The sequence below is a fragment of the Crocuta crocuta genome, unplaced genomic scaffold, assembly GCF_008692635.1.
Source record: "Crocuta crocuta isolate KB4526 unplaced genomic scaffold, BGI_CrCroc_1.0 scaffold167, whole genome shotgun sequence".
In the NCBI taxonomy this organism is placed as follows: domain Eukaryota; kingdom Metazoa; phylum Chordata; class Mammalia; order Carnivora; family Hyaenidae; genus Crocuta; species Crocuta crocuta.
This window is the reverse complement of record NW_027532406.1, coordinates 11,729,960-11,756,413: the sequence shown is the minus strand read 5'-3', so window position 1 is coordinate 11,756,413 and position 26,454 is coordinate 11,729,960. Positions and strand designations below refer to the sequence as shown.

Sequence of the window (26,454 nt, the reverse complement as noted above, 5' to 3'; positions counted from 1 at the left end):
AAAAAAAAAAAGCCAGAAATGATTAAAGGCACGCTGAAAACTGAGACAGGCTGAAAGGTGGGCCTCTTATGCCAAACAATTCGCCAAATTGTGAATGCAAAGGAAAAATTCTAGAAGGAAATTAAAAGTGCTACTCCAGGGGCACGTCGGTGGCTCAGTTAATTAAGTGTCCAACTCTTGATTTCAGGTCAGGTCATGATCTCATGAGCCCGGCAGCTGTGCTGTCAGCACAGAGCCTGCTTGGGATTCTCTCTCTCTGCCAGTCCCCTGCTCTCTATCTCTCTCTCACAAAACAAATAAACTTAAAAAAAAAAAAAGTGCTCCTCTAGTGAAAACATGAATGATACGAAAATAAAATAGTTTTATTGCTGATATGGGAAAAGTTTTAGTGGTTTGGATAGAAGGTCAAATAAGCCACAACATTCCCTTAAACTCAAGCATAATCCAGGGCATGGCCCTAACTCTCTTCAATTCCATGAAAGCTGAGAGAGGTGAGGATGTTGCAGAAGAAAAGTTTGAAGCGAGCAGAGGTTGGTTCATGAGCTTTAAGGGGAGAAGCCATCTCCATAACATAACCATGCAAGGTAAAGCAACAAGTGGTGATATAGAAGGTGCAGCAAAATATCCAAAAGACCCTGCTAAAAGATGATGAAGGTGCTACAATAAACAACAGATTTTCAATATAGGTGAAACAGCATTCCATTGGAGATGCCATCTAGAAGAGAGAAGCTAGAGAGAAGTCAATGCCTGACTTCAAAGGTTCCAAGAACGGGCTAACTCTTGTTAGGGGCTAATGCAGCTGGTGACTTTAAATTAAAGCCAATGCTCATTTACCATTCTGAAAATCTTAGATTACGTTAAATCTACCATGCCTGTGCTCCATAAACTGAACAAAGCCTGGATGACTGGCACATAGGTTTACATAGTCTACTGTTATTTTAAGCCCATTGTTGAAAACAATGGCTCAGAAACAAGATTCTTTTCAAATATTACTGCTCACTGATCATACACCTGGTCATCCAAGAGATCTGATGGAGACGTACATTAATATTGTTTTCATGCTTAGTAATACAACATCTATTCTGAAACTCATAGACCAAGGAGTCATTTCAACTTTGAAATCTTATTCTTTGAGAAATAGATCTTGAAGGCTATAGCTGCCAGAGATAGTGAATACTCTGATGAATCTGGACAAAGTAAATGGTAAACCTTTTGGAAAGGATTCACCACTCTAGATGCCATGAAAAACATTTGTGATTTATGGCAAGAGGTCAAAATATCAACATCCACAGAAACTCAAAATAAGTTGTCATGGATGACTTTAAGGGGTTCAAGACTTCGGTGGAGGAAGTCTACCATCTGCAGATGTGGCAGAAATACCAAGAAAACTAGAATTAGAAGTGAAGACTGAAGATGTGACTTCATTACTATAATTTCAGAATAAAACTTGAATGAATGAGTTACTTCTCTTATGGATAAGCAAATAAAATAATTTCTTCAGAGGTAATCTACTTCTGGTAAAGCTCTGAAGACTGTGGAAATGACAACAAAGGATTGAGAATATTATATCAACTTAATTGATAAAGCAGCTGCAGGGTTCAAGAGGGCTGACTCCAATTGTGAAAGAAGTTTTACTGTGGGTAAAACACTATCTAATAGAATTACATGCTACAGAGAAATTAGTGATAAAACACAATCAATATGGCAAGAGTCATTGTTGTCTTACTTTATTTCTTAATAAGTCATGATACAATGACTTATTTTTTTTAATTTTTAAAAAATGTTTTATTTATTTCTGAGAGAGAGAGAGAGAGACAGTGTGAGCAGAGGAGGGTGATACAGAATCTGAAGCAGGCTCCAGGATCTGAGCTAGCTGTCAGCACAGAGCCCAACGTGGGGCCTGAACCCACAAACCGTGAGATCATGACCTGAGCCGAAGTTGGATGCTTAACCGACTGAGCCACCCAGGTGCCTCCATTGTTGTTTTATTTTAAGAAATTGCCACAGCCATCCCAACTTTCAACAACTACCACTGTGCTCAGTCAGCAGCCATTAAAACTGAGGCTAGACCTCCCACAAGCAAAAGATTACAACCAGCTGAAAGTGAACATGATATCTAGCATTTTTTGCCAAAATATTTTTTAATTAAGCTATGTATACTGGCTTTTTTTTTTAAAGATATAATGCTATTACACACTTAACAGACTACAGTATAGTGTAAACATAACTTTTATTTGCACTGGGAAACCATTAAAATCACTTGACTTGCTTTATTGCAATATTCAGTTTATTGCAGTGGTCTGGAACTGAACCCGCAATACCTCCAATGTGTGCCTGTATTTACCACATCTCATGGCTCTGAGTTCCAGAAAAGCAATTTTATTAAGTGAGTGAATGTTAAAACAACAACAACAACAAATATATTTGGCCTTCTCCAACAATAACATAATTTACATTTACCTATAAAACCCATAAAGGGGCACCTGGGTGGCTCAGTTGGTTAAGCTTCCTATTCTTGATTTCAGCTTAAGTCCTGAGCTTAGGATTCATGGGAATGAGCCCAAAGGGCTCTGAGGTGACTGAATGGAGCCTGCTTCGGATTCTCTCTTTCCCTCTCTCTCTTTCTGCTCCTCCCCCAATCACTCTCGCACTCTTGGTCTCCAAATTAATAAGTAAACATTAAGAAAAAAAAAACCCTGGGCACCTGGGTGGCTCAGTCAGTTAAGTGGCCAACTCTTGGTTTCGGGGGCTCAGGTCCGAATCTCACAAGTTGTGGGATCGGCAACCAGACTGGGTTCCACCTTCACAGCATGGAGCCTGCTTGGGATATTCTCTCTCCCCCCTTCTCTCTTTCCCCTAAACCCACTCCTGCTGCCTCTCTCTCTCTTAAAATACACTTGGGGGAAAAACAACTCTGTATGTAGCTTGATCTTAGAGTTTTAACTGAGAGAGGGTAAGGGGGCAGGGGAGAGAAGAATAGTCCTCAAAAATCTACTTTGAAGCCTTCTACCACTGTAAGCAAAGAACCATTATAAACTAATCCAAAATTTTAGGAATCTCCCTCTTGAAACTTCCTCTTGGTACTATTTATTTATTTCATTAATAACTAAAAAGAAAATTAACTTAAGTATATAATGCCAGAAATTATAAAACAATGAAATGCTCAAAATTTTTAAAAAGTCTTAAGACTTTTAAATTTCATGTATAGTTATAGTTCTAGGATGTTTCTGTGGTCCTAATGATTTCCCAATTTTGTACCAACTGAAATATGATGTGAACCAACATTCCAATATTATTTTCATTATACAGACCTTCATCACTGAATGAATTTCAAAGTTCATTTATGGTTTACTAAAAAAATATATCCTCTGTTCAAATATCTGGCAATCCATAATTCTGGGGAACTCAAATCTTACTGTAAATGTCATTTAAACTGAGAAATGTTATAACTACACTGATCTCTACATCCACTCAACATTTTAAGTTATGTCCTTCATTAGCTAATTTTGACACATTCTGATCTGCAAAAGTGACTCTGGCCTGAAGCCTTTCCCCAAAAATTATGAATACAAAAGATAAAACGTACATTTAAGAGAATCCCTAATTCAGAAAAGGTTGCCAGAGGTTTGGTTAATTCTCTATAGTTAAAACTATGTCCAATTAATCTGTATAAACGAAAATATGCTGAAAGGAGCATTCTTTTTTTTTTTTAATCTTTATTTCACTTTTATCTTTAGTAAACTCTAAGCCCAAAGTGGGGCTCAAACTCACAACCCCAAGATCAAGAGTTCCATACTCTACTGACTGAACCAGCCAGCCAGGCACCCTGTGCATTACTGTGTTTTGAACTCTTCATGGGATAATGATAACTTATGTTATTTATCAAATATATTTCTCTAGGTAAAGAGTATATCCATTTTTACTGACAAAAACACTGCTTATAATATTAATACTGATAAAAACAGACTAAATAAAATAGAACCAAGCTTCAGACTTCATATCTAACCAAGGGACACATATCAAACCACAATAAACACACCAGGGTAACAAAATTCACAAAATAACTGTATTTTAATATAATTTTCTATCATTATTGGTCTGAATTTATACCCTGGAATTAAAATATTTCCCCAAAGACTATCCATATAGATAAACGGATACAGCTTTAAAAATACTGTATTTTGGCTTAAAAGATCACAAATATAGTCACAACAGCATTCTTTTTCCTCATTACGTTTCCAATTAAAAAGAGAGTAATGCACCATTTCCAAGAACCATTATTTCCTAGATTGTTCTATAGATTAATTGCAGAGGGGCACCTGGGAGGCTCAGTTGGTTGAGCATGTGACTTCAGCTTAAGTCATGATCTCATGGTTCATGGGTTTGAGCCCTGCATTGGGCTCTGTGCTGACAGCTCACACTTGGAGCCTGCTTTGGATTCTGTTGTCTCCCTCTTTCTCAAAAATAAACATTAAAAATTCTGTTTAAAAAATATACACAAATGAGAAAAACTCTGGTAACAGTTCTATTTCACTATTATTCAGGAAACAAAATTTAAATATATTCTAATATGTTGGTTGTTCATATTGTGAAAATTTTAAAAAATTTATGACACTGGAGTTAACAAGGCAAAATTAAGGTATATATAAAAACTGATCATGGGAGACAAAAAAAACCCCAACTTTTCTGAAAGGCAGTTTGACTATACACCCTATTCTGAGACAACAGTTGTTTCTATAACTCATATTGGCTTGCAGGGACTTGGAAAAAATAGGTGAATGATGTTAGTATATAACCTGAAGTNATTTGAAATAGCTGAATGCTAAGTACACAAATAAAGCTGAACATAGCACTAAACACAATACTCATCCATTTCACTTTCTTCTCTTAGTTTCTAATGTGACCACACTGCCCCAATCTTTTGCTTTGATTCCCTACTTCAGCAATCTCAATTCTTCCTTTTACATTCTTAATTTTTAAGGAACCCTCCTTTTCTTCTTAAACACAAAGTACTATATGTAACTAACTTTATTAGAAATAAACTGTTATGGACTGCTGGATAGCTCACTAGGTTAAGTGTCCTAAGTCTGATTTCAGTTCAGGTCATCATCTCATGGTTTGTGAGGTCAAGCCCCCTGTCAGGCTCTGTGCTGACAGTGACAAGCCTGCTTAAAATTCTCTCTCTCCCGCTCTCTCTGCTCCTTCGCTGCTAGCGCTCATGCACTCTTTTTCTCTTAAAATAAATAAACAAACATTTAATCCATGGGTTCAAGCCCTGCATCGGACTCTGTGGTGACAGCTCAGAGCCTGGAACCTAAGCCTGATTTTGTGTCTCCCTCTCTGCCCCTCCCCTGCTTGTGCTCTGTCTCTCTCTCTGCCTCTCAAAAATAAATAAACATTAAAAAAATTTTTAAAAATTGCATAAGGTTTAAACAATCTACTCTAACACCATTTCTCCCCAATCCTTGTCATTGTGGTTTGAGATTTTGTAAAACATGAGGTCATTCATACATACTTTTCCACACAGTTAACTTTAGAGGAATCTAAGAAAAACAAATAAACAAATAACAATAACACATGGACAAGAAGAGTCTATATGTGTTAAAATAAAAAACAATTTTTTTAGTTGATCAAATACGAATACAATTAAAACAATACAACTAACAAAAATGATTCCGTAGACATATACTTACTGACATGTAAAGAAGCTCATGACATAGGAAGAGAAAAACATTACAGAATTAGTGTGGTATGTTTCCTTATTATCAAAATCTATTATAAGACTTTTTTAAAAAATTTATTTTGAAAGAGAGATAAAGAGCAAGTGGGGAGGGGCAGAGAAAGAGGGAGACAGAATCCCAAGCAGGCTCTGCAAGGAAGTACAGAGCCTGATGTGGGGCCTGAACCCACAAACTGTGAGATCATGACCTGAGCCAAAATCAAAAGTTGGATTGCTTAAATGACTGAGCCATCCAGGTGCCCCTATCATAAGACTCCTGATTTCACAGTTGTGAGTTTGAGCCCCACACTGGGTACAAGAATGCTTGAAAATAAAATTTAAAAAATATATATACATACGTATCATGATAAAAGGAAATTAATTTTAAAATGCAAAAGAATGTCAACAATTTGCTCATATTAATAATTTCCTTTGTTATACATTAACGCTCCAACTGAAGAAACTTTAGTTTCAAAAACAGATAGAATACAATCTGTTAACTACAATGAGCATATTCCATAGAAACTTAGCTAGTTCAGTTTTGTTGATATTGATACACTTGAAACTACTCTTTGCATTCCTTAATATTCTGTTATGATAAAACTTTTTAGATAATTTTTTTATATTGCTAAAAACAGAAACTTAAAAACATTGCTATTTAAAATCTGTTACTGGGTATCTGGGTGGTTCAGTCAGTAAACTATCTGCAAACAGAATCCCAATCCTACTTGGGATTCTGTCTCTTCCACTCTCTCTGCCCCTCCCTTGCTTGCACTCTCTCTCAAAACAAAGTAAAAAACTTTAAAATAAAATTTGTTACTAAAAATAGAGTTAAAGGCCTACAAAAAGAATGGGTTATTTAATGTAACTCTATTAGTAAGTCACTGATTATACCAAATATGGTTCAACTGAACGTCTTACAAAAACTATAAAAATCTTTAATTCAGTAATATATTTTTAATAAATATTAAGTCATAAAATTCAAATTTAACTGAGCTAGAGGAAATATTTTCCCCCCCACTAATTGAGAGGTTGTGGTACAAAAAGAAACACTTTACAATGCACTGGGTGAATGTTCAAGAGGAAAAAACAACACACACGCACACACACACACACACACACACACACACACACACACGGCTTTTTAAGAAAGGTAATTTTGAAAGCACCCATGTAGAATAAAGTATTTTATATTCATTGTAAAAAACTGGATATGGCATTTCAGATCCTGTGCTAGAGAATTAAATGCCTATTTTAAGTATTTAGCTAGCATACCAATTTAAGAAAACCCATATAATGAAGACAAAACTCAATTTCCTCAGTTCCTAATTATTCATAGAAAGATTATTTTATGTACCCTGGGCCATACAAAGTTCATCTCTATGTAGCCACTCCTGAAAAAAGCACCTCCAATAATAGGTTTTGCAGCTTAACTCAAATTTAAGCAAAATGAAGACAGTATGATGACAGTCACACCTGTTAGCCTTCCAAAACATTACAAAATCAAAATTTAAAGACTCTGAACTACTGGCATTACCACTCTTCAATCATCCTAGCTGAGTAGCATCCTTAGGTCCAATATAACTTAACTATATCCTAAATTAACGGTGTATGATTTATGGGACAAAAATATATATTTCATTTAAATATAATAACCCTCTTGCTAGTTTGACATGTTCTCCATTTTACAGATGAGGAAACATATTCAAAGATTAGGTAATTTGCCCCTAATCATATGGCTGGAAGGCAAATTCAGCAAGGATTTGTGTAATGTCAAAGCTCTTCTCACTTAAACTTTTCCCAAACCATCTACTTGTAGAATGAAATTTTTGAATGCTCTCTGCTGGGTTTCCAATAATTTTCTTATATTAGTAATATAATCACAAAAAGTGAAAGAAAGCCCAATGAATCAAATTATTTATTTTAAATACAGAAAACTGTTTGCTAAATTAAGATCAGTTCACAGGAATATGGTATTGTAAGATTTGGAATGGATATCATAGACAACAAAATACAGAATAAGATTTATCAGATATAATTAATTTATCAAACCATCAAAGAGGAGTTTAGAACAGGACATACTATATTAACATACATGTCCTATTATGTCAAATCGTAAGTGGAGCGCCTGGGTGGCTTAGTTGGTTGAGCATCTGGCTCAGGTCATGATCTCACAGTTCCTGGGTTCGAGCCCTGCGTCGGGCTCTATGCTGACAGCCAGCTCAGAGCCTGGAGCCCGTTTCAGATTCTGCATCTCCCTCTCTCTCTGACCCTTCCCTGCTCATGCTCGCTTGCTCTCTCTTGCTCTCTCTCAGAAATAAAAATAAAACATTAAAAAAAAAAAAAAAGCAGTGTTGGGACAACTGACTTTAAAAAGAAAAAAACAAATTGTAAGAAAATGACTACATATCTTGCCTCCTTTTGTTCAATTATATCAATGTGAAATAAAAAGCTAATTAGATTATTTTTGTTATATTAATTAAAAGGTGTCCCTGGCTGGCTCATTCGGTGGAGCATGTGACGTTAGATCTCAGGGTTATGGGCTCAGCCTCACACTGGGTGTGGATTATTTAAAACCAAAATCTAAAAAAGTAAATGCCATTTGGGTTTCTCTGCTAGTCTTCCAGCTGAAATTAACCTTTCAAAGGAATATTCTCTTGCCTAAATTTTATGCAGACCTGCAGTATTTCTGCATTTGTAACTACAACTTGCTAAGTGTCATTAGTGTAAGGTTGGCTCAGAATTACTACAAAGCAAAAATCTGAACAACAATTAGGTATAACTTTTAAAACCACTTGAAGGAAAATGTGTTTCCTTCTAAAGCCACATGTTAATATTCTTTGTGATAACTTTAATAATAGTTTTGAACTTTTTATGGCAGTTCAAAAGTTTGGAAGGCAATTTTTCTTTCAAGCTATTTATCAGCATGGTTTTAACACAGTTGAGTCATCATGAGTTCAACCTACTGAGTCACCTGCTTACAGAATCTGCCAACCACAATTTACTAACTGCAGCTTCCTCAAACTTACAACTGAACAAACTCAGGAAGGCCTAGGAACTGTTGAATGTTTTCCAAAGTAGCAACTGAAAATACTCATTCAGAATAGCCCCTGTTTAAAAAAATGAGGCAAAAAACCCACCAACTTCCTTGCTCTCACCTATGGGAATCTCGCTCTACCTTGTACTCCCCTTCCTGGTAGGAGAGGGAGTTCAACCTAAAGAGGAAATAAAATTATATGTTGGCTCAATTATTTAAATAAGTTTTCTACTAAAAATAATTCATAGGTACCAATTAATACTGAGCTGGAGTATACATTCACTGTTTCCAATTTCCATTACTCCAGCTATGGAGATGAGAAAACTATTAACTTGAAGAACTACTGTACTATACTTCTCTTCTCAGAAATCCAGTGCAAAACTGATATAATCAACAAATCTTTTACCTTAACAGACTTAGATTACCTTTTATCATAGGACCCTATTTAAGTCTATCTGTTCTCCTTATTAGGATCTAGTAAGTGCAAATATATGAGAAATGTGTTGTTATTCAGAAAAAAGGAAGGAGTTAAAACTGCAACTCCTAGGTATCATAACACAAGAACATCTTAATTACCTAGTACTGTTAAGGAAGACAGTATGGCACCTTTACTTCACAATGATTAGCAATCATTGATTTTGCTATTCCTAAAGGAGAAGTTTAGCTCTTCTAAAAATCTGATCAGAAAAGGGAAGAGAACATAAACTGAACAAGGTGTGCTAAACACTAATATGGTTTGTCTACAAAAAGGGAAGTTTTAAAAGGTAACTTAGTGAAATAAGAAATTTTATCAAAATACTACTAATTCTGAATGAAAGCATTTCTATAGTTCTTTCACTAAATAGCATATTAAATACAATTTAAGCTTTTTATCAATATTCATGGTTATCACCATCACTGACTATCCTGTCATAATTCTTTTAAAAAATTTTTTAATGTTTACTTATCTTTGAAAGAGAGACAGACTGCGAGCTGAGGAGGGTCAGAGAGAGAGGGAGACACAGAATCTGAAGCAGTCTCCAGGCTCTGAGCTAGCTGTCAGCACAGAGCCCGACGCGGGGCTTGAACCCACGAACTGTGAGATCATGGCCTGAGCCAAAGTCGGGGCTGGATCCCACAGCCTGGCTGGAATCATGACCTGAGCGGAAATCAAGAGTCAGACAATTAACAGACAGAGCCACCCAGGTAGGCCCCAAAATAAAATCGTAAAAAAAAAAAAAAAAATACATGAGGAGCAGTAAGAGGAAACAATTTTGGCCATGAACTGGTAATTGTTAAAAGTGGATGACAGGTATATGAGAATTCATTTTACTCTTCTATTTCTGTATGTTTTAAATTATCTGAGAAAAAAAGGTTTTATCACATCACACTTCTACACAATACTCTCCAAATGCTTCCATTTCAGTTTTAATAAGAACAAAAAAACAAAATATAATAGCCTACAAAACCCTACTTAATCTACCTTTTTTATTTCATTTCCTACTCATCTCTATATACTTGTCTTCTTGCTATTCTATGAATGCTTTATTTTTTTTTTGGCTCATGGAAATTTTTTTGTTTTGCTCATGGTGGTACCTTAACTACCAGAAATAGTGCCTGGGACATAGCAGGTGCCCAATAAGTATTTGTAAAACTGAATCAGTTACAGAAAACTGGGGGGGCGCCTGGGTGGCTCAGTCAGTTAAGCGTCTGACTTCGGCTCAGGTCATGATCTCACGGTTCGTGGGTTTGAGCCCCGCGTCAGGCTCTGTGCTGACAGCTAGCCCAGAGCCTGGAGCCTGCTTCAGATTCTGTGTCTCCCTCTCTCTCTGACCCTCCCCTGCTCACGCTGTCTCCCTTTCTCTCTGAAATAAATAAAAAACATTAAAAAATTAAAAAAACAAGAAAAAGAAAATGGGAACATATCTCTGATAGGAAAAAAGAAGGTAAGTAAGGAAAGATGTTTAAGGACAGGAAGTTAAGGGGGTTCCTGCTTTTAACCTACATTTCCACTGTGCTGCAGGAGAAAGGTCTTCTTTTAAGAGAAAAGGAGGAAGCCAAGTAGAACGGTGATAATTTAAAATAACTGTTTTAGGAAATGCAAACTCAAGGAGCACAGAAAAGGATGCCAACTGGTACCAAAGGATCAGCTGAGACCAGAGACAATACAAATGACACCAAAATACATGGGTGTAATTTTCTCCTGCTTTTAAGTCTTTGGGGCAAGGCTTTCCAACAGAATTTTCTGTAATAATGGAAATGTTACATATTTGTATTGTCCCACATATGGCTATTGAAGTACTTGATATGTGGCTGGTCTAATGGATGAAATTTTAAGTTTACTTTTACTTAATTTAAATTGAGATAGCCACATGTGACTAGTGGCTATCAATAATGGGTAGTGCATTTTTAGAAGGTACAAATAGAGAAAGTAAATGGTAGGACTGTTCTAGGAGAGGAAATTAAAAGGCAGATGTAGCAGAAAGACAAACAGCATAAGGGAGTTAAAGTGCTGGTAAGAATGGATAAATTAATATACCACAGGAGAAGTATCTTGGCTGGAAAAAAATGAAAAGAAAACTCACAGGGGCATCTAGATGACTCAACTCAAGACTCAAACTCTTGATTTCGGCTCAGGTCATAGGATCGAGTCCTGGGTTGCAGCCTCCTTGGAATTCTCTTTCTCCCTCTCTCTCTGCCCCTTCCCTGCTTGTGCTCTCTCTCTCAAAATAAATTAAGTATTAAAAAGGAAAAGAAAGGAAAACTGGAAGAATACAGGAAATTCTCCAAATATATGACACACTGGTAAAGTTGTAATGTCTGTGAAATGAGATTTAAGTTACTTTTTAATCAAAAAAATTTTTAATATTTACTTATTTATTTTTGAGGGAGAGAGAGAGAGAGAGAGAGAGAGACACAGTGCGAGTGGGGAAAGGGGCAGAGAGAGAGGGAGACACAGAATCTGAAGCAGGCTCCAGGCTCTGAGCTGTCAGCACAGAGCCCAACTTGGGACTTGAACTCACAAACCACAAGATCAAGACCTGAGCCGAAGTTGGCACTTAACTGACTAAGTCACCCAGGTGCCCCAAAAAGTTACTTCTACTAATGGGCCTCTTGAAAGTACACATATCATGAACGGAGATTTACTCAACCAGATCTATTTATTTTTGAACTTCTACCTATTTATTCTCTTTATCACCAATTTTATAGGGCATAATGTTCTTCCTTATACACTACCTCAGAGACAATAGCAACACTGTCATGAGGCAGATATTACATATCTAGTTTCATAAATGAAAAATAAATTCTTAAGTGGCTACATGCCTTGCCTAACGTTTCACAACTAGACACAGAATTGGGATCTGAATTCATCTGTTGTTCTACTACCAAATTCTGATACTTTAACAGATGTAAATTTTTTTCTCCACCCCAAAGAGCCAAAATTCCCTAATAAGATACATTTCATATATGTATATATGCGCAAATGACTACATTATCTTAAAAACAGAATTTCAAAACTTTGGCAACTTATTATTTAACTGTTTTATGCTGATTTTCCTTCTTTATTTTTAAATATGATTCACTGTAGGGGTGCCTGGGTGGCTCAGTCGGTTAAGTGTCTGACTTAGGCTCAGGTCATGATCTCAAGGTTCATGAGTTTGAGCCCTGCATCGGGCTCTGTGCTGACAGCTAGCTCAGAGCCTGGAGCCTGTTTCAGATTCTGTGCCTCCCTCTCTCTCTGACCCTCCCCTGCTCATGCGGTCTCTCTCTCAGAAATAAATACTAAAAAAAACCCATTAAATTTGATTCACTGTAAACTATTACTGGCATTATGGTGCTTGGGAGGCTCAGTCCGTTAAACCTCTGACTTCAGCTCATGTCATGATCTCATAGTTTGTGAGTTCGAGTCTCGCACCGGGCAGCACAAAGCCCGCTTGAAATCCTGTCTCCCTCCCTCTCCTTCTGCCCATCTCTCTCTCTCTCTCTCTCCAAAAAAAAAAAAAAGCACTAAATCAGATACAGTAATGTCCACAGAGTTTAGGGGCAAAATGCAGAGTTACCCAAGTTGTGCCATGATCCAAACTGAATTCATAAAAAATTTTAGTACAAATATGTATACTTATGCTTATGTGTAGAACAAGACACTCTGGAAGTGGTGAAATCAATAAAAACAAACCAGTAATTCTGTCTGCTTCTTTACAGCACTGGTAGTGAACATCATTAATTAACTACACCCTTGACCAGAGCAGAGTCTCATAATCCTTCACAACACAAAAACAACATGCTATTTAGATGATACCAACTAATGCCAAGTTTGCTTGACTGACATAATGTATATTCAATAAACTTTAAGAAAAATTCTCAACAATGAACTTTGTTAAGTATTAGAAGAAATCCTTAATAGAACTTAATTTCTTGAAAACAGAAGTGGATGTGGGAGAAGCAAGATTAAAAAACTATCCTTCTGAGGGTGCCTGGGTGGCTCAGTAGGTTAAGCATCCGACTTCGGCTCAGGTCATGATCTCACGGTTCGTGGGTTCGAGACCCGCACTGGGCACTGTCCTGACAGCTAGCTCAGAGCCTGGAGCCTGCTACAGATTCTGTGTCTCTGACTCTCCCCTGCTCACACTGTCTCTCTCTCTCTCAGAAATAAATAAAACATTAAAAAAAAAACAACCCAAAACTGTATCTTTCCAAGATGCTCTAGGTATTGTGTTTTAAAGTCCACATACTGGATAATGCCTTTATTAAAGAGCTGTGAGTTTGAAGTATATATATTCAGGAGGATTCTTTATTTACCTAGATTTTTAAAAAATTCATCCCTGTTACACAGAATTTTTCTATTTCCAGATATCACTATTCCATGAATGGCAGTGGGGAGAGGGGTTATTAACTGGTAATAATATCACGTTATTCCATCTAGGGTAACTGACACCCAGGCAAAGAACATCTAGAAAAACACTGGAGTTTTAAAACTTGTTATTATAGGTATCACTATTTAAGTGCAAATCTGATGGAAAAATATGACCCATTTATGATTAATAACCTCTATCAAATGACTAGGTATAAAGGTCTCAGAGAATGTGAGTGATATTAAGACTCTGATCTAGAATGAAACTGGATTGATAGCCAGGAGAAAACATCATGCTATTGAGACTCAAGAAGCAGAACTGTGGTAACATTCAGAAAGAACAGACAGAGGGCGCCTGGGTGGCTCAGCTGGTTAAGCATCTGAGGCTGAGGTCATGATCTCAAGGCTCCTGAGTCTGAGTGCTGCATTGGGCCCTGTGCTGATAGCTCAGAGCCTGGAGCCTTCTTCAGATTCTGTCTCCCTTGCTCTGCCCCTCCCCCACTCACGCTCTACCACTCAAAAATAAACATTAAAAAAAATGGATATTCTTGAAAAAAGGAAAAAAGAAAGTAATGACGGATACTGTCTTCTCACATTTAGGGTGTTGGCAGGGCCTGGTAGGCCACTGTCTGCAGACCACTCCTTAGTTTACATCCGAATAGCTTGAAATAAAGAGAGAAGGAAATGTGTGAGGATGTTTTTCTTCTATTAGCATAACAAAGATGCTAAAGTCACAGAACTGTACCAAAGCCAGAGATGGCTACCATCCTACAATTCACTACAAAGCAAAGAATTAAATACCAATAATACCTGTGATGGTTAATATTGTGTGTTACCTTGGCTAGACTATGGTGTCCAGCTGTTTGGTCAAACACCAATCTAGAGGTTGCTGTGAAGTTATTTTTCAAATGTGATTAATGTTTCAATCAGAAGAATTTGAAGAAAGCATATTACCTTCCATAACATGTGTGGGCCTAATCCAATCACTTGAAAGCCTTATAAGAAAAAAGAACGAGGTTCTCCAAAGAGGAAAGATTCTGCTTCCATACTCCCTTTATTCAAAATCAACTCTTGACAGAATTTCCAGACTGCTGGCCTGCCCTGTGGATTTCAGACTTGTCAGCCCCCACAACTACATGAGTCAATTCCTTAGAAATCCTTCCTCTACATCCTTTCTCTCTACACATTTGGTGTGTGTGTGTGTGTGTGTGTGTGTGTGCACGTGCACCTACACACACACACACACACACACACACCTCTATGGGTTTTGTTTTGCTAGACAATCCTGATACAGTAGTCTATTGAGAAGCACTATTAGCTTTCCTTATCTCTTTCCCATCTTCTAAACCCTTGTCTTCTGAGAAAAAAAATAAAACCAAGAAAAATAAACAGGCAAATATCTGGTATTACTGAATCAGTTGATTCCACAGCACAGACACTATGAATATACCTCAATTTTAGAACCTTCAGCATGAAGCTATAATTATGTCTCTCCCCCTGACTTGAAAGAGAACAAAGTATTTTATCTGTCTTAAATTCCTAGTACTAGCAAAGTGACTGGCACACAGCAATAAATGAGTGACTGTATCTTAAGACTGATTAGGTGCTTTAGAAAATTTCACCAGTTAAGCAGAATAGTTTATTTTAATTATAATTTATGTTCAGGGTTAACATCACTTGGACAAATTAAGCAGTTGTAGAAAAGTTAAAAAAAAAAAAGTGGTAACTCAAGTAATCAACAATACATACTAGTGTGAAGGACAGACATAAAGACTAAGGACACAGAATACAGAGCCCAGAAATAACATTTTAGAATAACTGGTCAACAAGGGTGCTAAGACTCTTCAATGGGAAAGAGACCATTCTTTTCAGCACATGGTGCTGGGAACCTTGGCTATCCACATGCAAAAGAAAGTTGCACCTTTACCTTATGTCCTATAAAAAATTAACTAAGAATGAGTCAAAGACCTAAATGTAAGGTGTAAAACCTCAAAATTCTTAGGAGAAATTTGTTATGACGTTGGAGGTGGTGAACATTTCTTGGATATAACAGTAAAAGCATAGGCAACAGAACAAATAATTAGACAAATGGGTTTCATCAAAATTAAAAACTCTGCACATCAAAAAATACTATTGAGAGAGAAAAGACAAGGCAAAGAATGAGAGAAAATATTTGCAGTGTCTATACCTGATAAGGGATTGATAAAATTCCTGGACTCAACAGCAAACCAACAACTCAATTCAAAAAATTGGCAAAGAACTTCATACCCATTAGGATAGCTTTTAAGAGGGCCACCTGCGTGGCTCAGTCTTTTAGCATCTGACCTCAGCTGAGGTCATGATCTCATGGTTCATGAGTTCGAGTGCTGCACTGGGGCAATGTTAGTGCAGAGCCTGCTTGAGATTCTGTTCCCTCCACACTCAAAATAAATAAATATACTTTAAAAAATTTAAAAAGAAACACGTAATCTATACATGCAACATGGGGTTTGGAATCACAACCCCAAGATCAATAGATAGTCACTTGCTCTAATCACTGAGCCAGCCAGGAGCCCCAAGGACTCCATTACTTTATAATTCTAACCTTGAGTAAATCTAGGACTTCAGGACACCTGTATGCAGAAGAGAGAAAACTGAGCAGCTGAGAAAACAGGGAGAGTACAAAATATCTTAAATCTCTGTTTGGATTCTCTGTGTATGGAAGATGAGTCTGAAAATGATGCACAGATTTGGAGTACAACTAGATGCCAGTGTTTGAAAAGTCTAGGGAAATTGTGCAGGCAATAAAATTTAGAAAAATTTTCATCTTCTATATAGGAAGGATGCCAGCTCTAAGAAAAATAACAAAGTGCCAAACAGAAAATGATGCTAGCTACCACTAGTTGTGGGAACATAGATGCCAAGTCACAACTTCCTTAAACATCACTTTCTTTGCCTATAAAATCTGCTATCATATATTCTCTTCCTTCCTCATAATTCTTCCATCTTCCCCTTTCAGACTTTCATTCTCCTATACTCTATCTCTACTTTTACAAAGAAACACAAATATTAGATCTAAAAGGTCTTGTGGAGGCGGGGGGCAGGTGGGCAAATTGACAATGACACACACAAGTCACATGGAAACTACTATTATGAGAAGCAAAACCTATGAGTAAGCAGAAAAAAACCTGTCTGCAGAAAGGACACTGAAGAAGAGGGGAAGAAGGAATAAGTGATTTGAGTTCCTGACTTTCTTTCTAGTTCCTAATTCCATTCCAAATAAGGTTCAGCTGTACTTTCCTGCTACAGCTATCCATGACACTGCCTGTTGTATCTTTTTAACACCCCCACCCCTTTTTAATTTAAGCTAGTTTTAAGTGGGTTTCTCTTTTGCTACTTATGCATTTGTAACTTAGACTTCTCATAGACTCTGTGAGTTAACTAATTATTATATGCACCTGAAAACATTATACAAAATTAAGATAATACAAAGTTTTCCTCATAAGGATAACATAAGGATGTACAAATATAATACATATTGAAACATCCTGCAAATTGTTGAACTTTACAAATGTAAAATATTAACACACTAAAATAAAATTTTAAAATGGCTAGGGTTTAGTAAGAATTTGCAACTGGGTAAAAGGAATAAATTATATCAACCTATTTTGACTGGCAGAACGAGAAACTAGAAAATCTTTCTCAATGGTAACTAGTGATGGCTTAGGATCCTTTGAAACTGTTGTCTACAAGCATAATTTCACATACTTTAAATTCATAACAGCAGTCACAAAAAATTACAAAGAGACTGGCAGATTTTTCAGCATATGATCACAGCAGATTTGGGACCAAGAGAGAACTATTGCAGACTGTGACTTATAAATGTTTTTAATCTGAATATTGCAGAACAGCTCATACTTGCGCCAAATTTCAGTCAAAATAACATGTTCCTAAACTCCCTGGATACATTTTCAACACACCAAGTTTTGCAACCAAGTTTTACAAATGAAGAACTCCCTTTTTAATGGCAGCAGATATGCATTTAGATAAATCAACATACCTCATTTGTGGGACTTTAATAAGCATATTTTATAACTATTTTTGAAATTACAGTGATATAAAAATCAGATAGGTAGGACATAAAAGTACTTAAACAGAATGTAGTGAAAAACTACTGAATATTAAAATATCATGTACCAACTTTAAATTTTAAAAAAGTCTACTTAAATAAGGAAGTACAGTGACTGTTTTAGCTACTGGTTCCCCTTTTCTTGTAGTCCATCCTACTTACTAGGCTTCAGCCTGGCTCCACTATTGCAAGCTGTCACTTTTGACTAGAAATGGAATAAAGCCAAGTACTACACAATAGCGGCTTCCTGCTCTGGCCTCATCTTCTAGACCACCCCCAGGCCAATGCCTGCCCACAGATGCTGATCCTACCACGCCAAAAATCCACCAACAGTCAGTTCACAGCTAGGGCTATGATCCTGTATTTTTTTACACTCTTGGCAGAATATATATTCCACAATCTCACAGTTCTCGTTTTCACTAACTTTATGGCAACAAAGCACCTCTAAATTTCAATCAAATGTTAATATGAATGCAAAGTGAAATGGAAAAGGGAGATGCATTAAAAACTTCAGGGACTAATTGAGAATGTGCTCAACTTCTTTCCATCAAAATATAAATCAGAAACAGATATAGAAAAATATAGGATGGAAAGCTCTCTCAGTAAGCACCATTAATAAAAACAATTCTGTTATTCTAATCTTGTATAATTTTGATTTGCATCCGGCACTGCCTGACTCATTAATTCTCTTTTTTGAGATAAACTTATTAGAGTTAAGTCAAATGTCTCTTACCCATGAGACTAAAACAATTAGTCAGGAATAAACTTGTTTAGGTGAATGTTGGTCAGAAATGGTTGTTTTTCCACCTTGACCAAGTTCACAGAACTTTTAGTGTTAAGAAGGAACTTCAAAGGTCATATAGTCCAACATCTTATTCAATGCTTAGAGGACTTCCAAAACATAGTACTGTGTCCACATGGCCTCTTACCAGAGCCAAATAAAGAAAAACAATTCTGTAACTTCCTGAATAACACTTATGCTTTTTGAGATAAAAATAACTATCAGCAGCAAATGGAGCTTAAGAAAGACTTTCCCTGTGGGAAAAAAAGGTAAGAGGGTTTTTTGGAGTGTAGCATCAAACAAGAGGGTTCTGGATCTCTTCTAAAACCATTTTCTTAAAATAATACTTAAAGAAGTCACCATAGAATCTTATCTAAATAAACTTCTCTGAAGGAGTGGGACGGGGGGTGGGGGGGAAGGGAGGAAGCAAAGAGAAAAAACACTACTACAAAGATATGTTGTTACAAGCTGACCATGGCTTGTACAGACAGATAAAAAGTTTATCTACAATCAGATGTAGAAAGAAATGGTAAGAGATCCAGAGACAACAAATAAGACTGATTGTTAAAAGAGCTGCAGATGGTGGAAGACAAATATCCGATGGTTATGTATCATAGGAAGATTAAGGAGTTTCAAATATCTACCAAAAAGTTTAAGATACCATCTATAAAGAGAAATTTGGAACATGTCTAAATAGGTACCTTTTACTGAGCAGTATGTATGTAGTAATAACTCAATATATCATTTCATTTAATCTTCTTAACAACTCTGAGGTAGAGAACAGCTTTATCTTATACATGAAGAAACCATCTATTTAGAATGCTTTAGACTTTCCCAATGTCACATAGCTAGCAAATGACAAAGCTAGGATTTGAAACCATATCTGCATGAACTGACTTCAAAACTCTTTCTTAACCATTATGCTATATTGACTGTCTAGGACAAAAGACTCTAAATGAAGACCCACTCAACTAGCTGCTTCTGATGTTTATAATAACCAGATGCCACTGTTAATGTGTAAATTTTGTTACTTTCTTGCTTCAAAGCTTCCAATGATTTCATTTGGCCTACATGATAAAATTAATACACTTAATAACTACACTTACTAACTGTACTTAGCAATCCTTTTCCTCTTTTATCTGACCCCATATATTAATGTAGTATGAGGTCTACTATTCAAAGTCAAATGCTCTTCTCCAGCTGGCCTGATTCTCTACTGTCTTCTAAATCTATCTCCTTTCCTTACTGATCATGTTATCCATCCTGCCAAATGTCTGGCCTCACTGTCCTATTTTTCACTTCCATCTCCCTTCAGATGAATCCTACTCAAATTCTACTTCCTTCATGAGACTTTTAACTGTTTCAAGCTACTGATTTCTCCTTTCTTTGTATTCCTAGTCTTTACTATGTATTTTTGGCTCCTTAAATCAGGTCTATTTTTAATATAAGTTATTGTTGTGAACTATAAACACCTTGAAAAGAAAAAGCACTAGGACTTAGTATATCAATTTTTTAAACCATTAAGCACCTAGCAGGATGCTGTGCACTGGGAAACCACAGAATTTAAATAACTGTTAAATGAATGAAGTCAGTTGGGATGTTTCCAAGGTCAGACATTAAAAAATTTTATGGGTAAGTCAAAGGGAAGTAGAGTCTAAGCATAAAATTTCCATTTAAAGACTCCTTTCTGGGGAAGTATCAATTGAAATCAGTAGTTCGTGGAACACAAATTAAAAGCTCTAGCCTCTCTGTTCTGGGCTGGTTTCTCCATCTCTCAACTACACTGCAGATGCTCTCATTCTTGAGGGTTGGGTGTGTGCCATTCCCAAATCCTAAAAGGCATACTTCCAGTGTTTCTTATAAATTCCTATAAAACATGTCTCTTAATAGAAAGTTCAGTTATCATTAAAAAAAATCTAATGTCTTGGGGCGCCTGGGTGGCTCAGTCGGTAAAGCGTGCGACTTCGGCGCAGGTCATGATCTCACGGTTCGTGGGTTCGAGCCCCGCATTGGGCTCTGTGCTGACAGCTAGTTCAGAGCCTGGAGGCTGCTTCGAGTTCTGTGTCTCCCTCTCTCTCTCTCTCTCTCTGACCCTCCCCTGCTCATGCTGTCTCTCTCTCAGAAATAAACAAAACATTAAAAAAAAAAATCTAATGTCTTTCTTTAAAACAATAACGACAACAACACTTTGTTGAGCAGTGTCTGGAAGTCCATTTATTTTTTTTCTTTCAGTTAATTAAATTAATGGGAAACAGTAATTTGATACCAGGAAGAAAACAAATCGGAGAGGAATTCTGGGAAAGAAATTTATATAACTATACTAATAAATCCTGTACCTGGTCACAATCTGATTTCCTCTATAGGGATGTTAGTCATTTTTTTTTAAAACATTTATTTATTTTTGAGAGACAGAGTGAGAGCATGAGTGGGAGAGGGGCAGAGAGAGAAGAGGAACATAGAATCCCAAGCAGGTTCCAGGCCAAAGCTGTCAGCACAGAGCCTGATGCAGGGCTTGAACCCATAAACCATGAGATCATGACCTGAGCCAATGTCAGACACTTAACTGATTGAGCTACACAGGCGCCTCGGGATATTAGTCTTAAAATGATAGAACTACACTATAAATTGAAGTGAGAGTAAAGAAAAGTTAAAAAACATTTTTTTTTTCTACCCACCAAAGTAATACTAACATGAAGTTCTGTTTACTTCCTTCTGTAAACTATTAGTAGTACCACCACAGTACCCTGGGGATTAAATCTGCTCATAAAATGAATTACTACCAACAAGACTTTCAAAATTTTGCCAGTGGCTCATTTATGTCAAATGTTTAATTCAACAAAATATAACATCTGGCTAGCAACAAACAAACTAGCAGTTAGTTGTTCACCTTGGCTGACTGAGGGACTAAATTTTACCTCACTCATATTATCTCATCTTGGTTGTGAAGCAGTTCCAAAGTCCATAATACAATAACAAAAGTTTCTAAGAAAAAAAATACAAGTCTGCTACATTCCACTCCTCTAAACTACTGCTAATTTATCCTAGGCAATCATTTGAGCTATTTTTAGTAAACCAGATGTGTTGAGCAACGACTACCTTAGGGATATTCTGAAACCACAGCCAATAAATTTATATCATCAATGATGTAAAACTTATGGGTCAAAATGGACTCAAAGAGGGGCGCCTGAGTGGCTCAGTTGGTTAAACCTCCGACTTCGGCTGAGGTCATGATCTCACAGCTTTTGGGTTCGAGCCCCACGTTGGGCTCTGTGCGGATAGCTCGGAGCCTGGAGCTTGCCTTGGATTGTGTCTCCCTCTCTCACTCTGCCCCTCCCCACTCTCACTCTGTCTCTGTCTCTTGAAAATAAACAAACATTTAAAATAAAATTTTAAAAAATGGACTCAAAGAGGGAAAACAACCTTTTCACTGAGCAATACAGAAATGACAGATACACAGATCTGACAGTCCAGACACATTAACTAAATATTTTAAGACTCTTCTCTGTTCAAGTCTTTAAGCAATTTTTAGTCCAGGTACTAAGAAAATACTGAGGTTTGTTCCACCTGTTCCCTTTTTCTTTAACCAGCAATTCAAAACACAGTAGTACTATATCTAATATTTAGTAAAGCGATTCAATGTGTACATTCTATGATGACAGAAACTGCAGCATTAACAGTCCTCTCTCTAAACTTTGATCAGTTTATTAGAACCAGAACTTCAAAAAGGATCATTCCTTCAGGTCTATGATGATTCTATCTTAAAGTAGGGAAAATACCTCATTACTACAATGAATTCTAATATACAAGAAGATAAACGTAGGGCATAAAGTTGAACAAGCACATTCTGCTTCAAATCTCTAGTGGTTTTAAAGTAGTGTCCTGTGTGTTATCCCTTCATTACATTTAAAAACAAAGAGAATTGTGATCCCTAGAAAATACTGGACTAACGAGCCAGACCAACCCAGATTTGTTGAGATGAGTCATGTACAATTTTCAGGTAAGAAATAATCTCTTCTATATCCTCTATGAAGCAACCAACTTGAAAACTGCAGGTGTGTGCATGGCCAGAAGCCAAAATTCAGAACAAGATGATTTCAAAATCATGCTAAGAGTTCAATGTTCATATTTCATTATCAAACTGTTTTTCATACGAACTTGATCAAAATTTCAAATTTTGATGAAAAGTTTTTAAAACTTTTCTGTAATCACCCTTCAAAGAAAAGTAACCACACTACACAAAAATAATAGCAATTAACAAAACAAAAACAAAACCCCATACTATAAAAGGCATCTTTCAGAATCAATAATTTGGTTTTTATCCTCCTTCCCAGCCAGTTGGAAGACAGAGTAGAATGTGCAGAGTTCCCTCCTACTTCCTCTCTTTTCCCTTCCCCCTCTACTTCAAAGAAAGTTAACTGCAGCCAGGCATGATCAGGAAATCTAAAAGGAGGAAGCAGAAACTCATTTGTGTGCATAAGGAAGGAAAAAACAGAATTAACAATACCATGCTGCTACAGTGACCTAATTAATATGCACAGATTATATTATTTAAAAGATGTTTATTTGGTTTTTTTCCTCATTCAACTCTCTTTCCAAAACAGTGAAAACTAAAATGATGATTGTACCCCAATTCCCCAACTACATGCCACCTAAAAAAGTGACCAGATCAACTTTAATACGTGGCATTTGATATTCAATGCACTAAAATCAGAGCTAAGTGTAGGATTCAAACCAGTGACCTAAAGGTGAAATGATCTATATTAATCCTGGTTTCCTAACCACTACCTTAAATAATGTTACTATTCCGATATATTAAAACATGGCTATACAACTTTATAAAGGAAATTAGAGGGAGCATACTACTATAGAATAAAATGCTAAGAATGCAAGGAGAAAGATGGTAGGTGGGAATCCCCAATAAAAAAAAAAAATTGTGAGAATGTTTAAAACAAAAGTTATGTGTATTCATCACTCTATACACAAAGGCCATTTCTAAGGAAGGTTTTCCTCCAACACACTTAAGAAGTCTATAAAGGGTGATTAACATCTAGATTCAGAAGAAATTGCCTCATGAAATTTAAATAAATGAGAAAAAACAGGGAGAACATTTAAAAAAACATGTTCAATTTTCCGCCAAATCCTTTTGACTTATATAGGGTTACCCTAAAGTTAAGATATGTCAAGACACTATTTACAAAATCTATGCCAGTAACAGCTGCCATGTTTAAGATGCCAAAGAATTTAATGTACTGTTTGGACAAGTGGTTAGAGAAAAGCATTCTGGGATAAAGCCACTCTAATTACATGAACTCTAAAATTGTTTCCTTTATTGTGAATGTAGCTAGCTCTATTTCACAAACTCATTTAAATAAATAAATTTGAAAAACTAGACTGAGCCATCTTAGGTATCTGGAGTACATTTTCATTCAAAATATTACAATAAGTGTCTATCATTTACATACTAAAGAAAATATCCTTATATATTTTTTAACCAGGTTAGTAAGAAACTATATATATTAAAATACATATAAAAAAGCTCTATTATAAACCATCTATTACTTTTAAAACTCCTAAGAAATCCTAAAATTAAGGTATGCTGGATCCCTAAATCAAGGGCTGTTAGTATTAATTCCTTCTGATTTTTTAGAACTGAAAACTTACATTTGTGAAAGACAAATGGTTAAAATGTCAAGAAAAATTACTTCACCTTTAGAAGAGATAGTATTCTGCTAGGTTAAAGATCAACTGGCCTATACTAGCAGAGCAATACAAACAGCTTACTAACAAAGACAATTGTCTAATTCACCAAATCAAATAAGACTTTAGCTCTTGTGCCTTTAGTTTTTAAATAAAATTATGTAATTTATCAGAATCTAAAAGCTTAACATGTTAAAAAAGACACCCAAAAACTCTATAAAATGTTAGTGTATTCTTTCAATGATTATAATTTTAATAAACATGTTGTGGAGATTTAGGCCACCTGGCAAAAGAGTTTATTTTTAAAAGTAATTTCTACATAATGATTTCACTTCTCTAAATCAAATCCAAGCTGAAACTTCCAGAGTGCTGCTAATCAGCAACCACAAAATTAAAACATTTAAGGCTGGAAGGTTCCTTTGATTTTACTGGACTCACCCAGTCTAATTCCGACTAAAAGACTGTTAGAAATGAAACAAATTATAATAAGGCCTATAGTTAAGCTAAATGGCATTCACAGTTAAAAACAAAACAAAATAAAACCCAAGGGAAAAGCTCTAACACCTCCAATATTATACCGGGACTTGCTATGAATTTTCAGCTATAAATATTGTAAACAAAGAGCAAAAAGGGTAACAGTACAAAAACCAGGTCATTTAATGAAATAAGAAAAATAATGCAAAAAAAGAATATCTTTGTAGACTTCAAAATAACATTTACCTCAGGAAACTATCCTCCCATTTTGGTAGATCTAACAGAAGAGGCACATAACTACCCTAATTCCCTAAGTATTATAACTCCACACACAACAAATCACTGCTCATTAACTCAAGCTCTTGTTCTTTCCATGGAAACGATGCCTCTATATTTTATTTTCGGAAAACAGTAACTATTCTGAAATGAAATAGGAGTACTGACTTTCAGCTCCATTTAAAAAAAAAAGTAAAACTAGTTCACTCATCCTTTCTTTCAACACAATTATATTATTTTAATCACTTAAGTAAAAAATGTATGAAAGACATATTTAATTCAATCTGAAATCCAAATATATAAAGAAAACAAACATCTATGAATTCTTTATAACTTATGAAATTAACTGACAGAAATTCACTAGAAATTTTAAAACTCACTTCGCCTACTATTTTTGACAGGAGTTTCTTCATTTGATTTAAATCTTAAAGTTTATTAGAAAATATATTTCCAATTAAATGTATTTGCATTTAGACTGCAACTGGGAACTAAAATTTAGAAAATGAACAATTCAATCACTGACAGGCTAAAGGAAACTTCTCACTTAAAAAGGAAAAGGACTACTACTATCATATGCATAAACATTAATCTCATTTAATTACATTAATTGACCCAATTCGTAACCTTTAGAGCTTGGAGACAAAAGTAATTTATACTAATATCTAACCAGTTATTTTCCAACAAATGAACACTATTTATAATGGCAGGGACTTAATTTTGCTCACTTGTGTATTCTCAGTGACAGAATGCTGCCTAGCTCCTAATAACTTCTTAGTATATAAATCCGTTGATTGAATACACTAACCATTTATCCTATAATTGAAATTTATTGAAAGCACCGGGTTTCCTGAACATCTACATGTTAGTTCAAACTGAATTATTTAAAAGAATATCTATGTTATCAGTAAAGTTTCAAGATTAGTTAACTTTTAAAAGCAACCTAAAATTTCTTACCTGGTAGGGTTGAAAGGCACTATCTTCAGTTAAAAAATCCAGTTGTTTATCTACAAGGAATTCTACTGCAGTGATTGAACTGGGTATACTTTTTTCAACCAGGGGTTTGAAAGTCTGGTAAAAGAAAAAATTTATAATGGTTATTTTCTGTGTTTTATATTCAAATATGAAGGGTATATACATACAATGTATAGATACCATTATTATAATGGTTTTAGGATACCAATTAACATTAGTTTTCATATTATAATCTAAATGTCTTTATCCATACAATATTTTGCACTTAAAGAATGAAGTAGATATATAAGTTGTTTATTTTAAATATCAAATATACATGAAATGTATAATTATACATGAAATGTATAAAAGTGTCTATGATAAAAAAAGAAATTGCTTCCGAAATAATAAACTTGGTAGGAGAGCAGACCTACCCCAACTCTTTTTTAAAAAATTATTAAGTATTAACCTTTATAAAAACAGAGCAGGTATAGTTTACATATTTTTTCCCCCTAGCTCATTCACATCAAGGATTTTAAATGATCAGGATGCATCTGGTCTTCTAACTCCACCCCTTCTA

The 26,454-nt window shown here is 35.7% G+C and overlaps 1 protein-coding gene across 3 annotated transcripts in view; it reads right to left on the bottom strand.

Annotated features, from left to right (window-relative positions):
* The window catches only part of JMJD1C (jumonji domain containing 1C), a 184,343-nt gene that overhangs the window by 58,998 nt on the left and 98,891 nt on the right, over window positions 1-26,454 (bottom strand). For all 3 annotated transcript variants that reach the window (XM_077778651.1, XM_077778649.1, XM_077778650.1), the window contains exon 2: window positions 25,878-25,991. The gene's annotated coding sequence lies outside the window, so the exon portion shown is untranslated. The remainder of the gene's footprint in view (window positions 1-25,877; window positions 25,992-26,454) is intronic.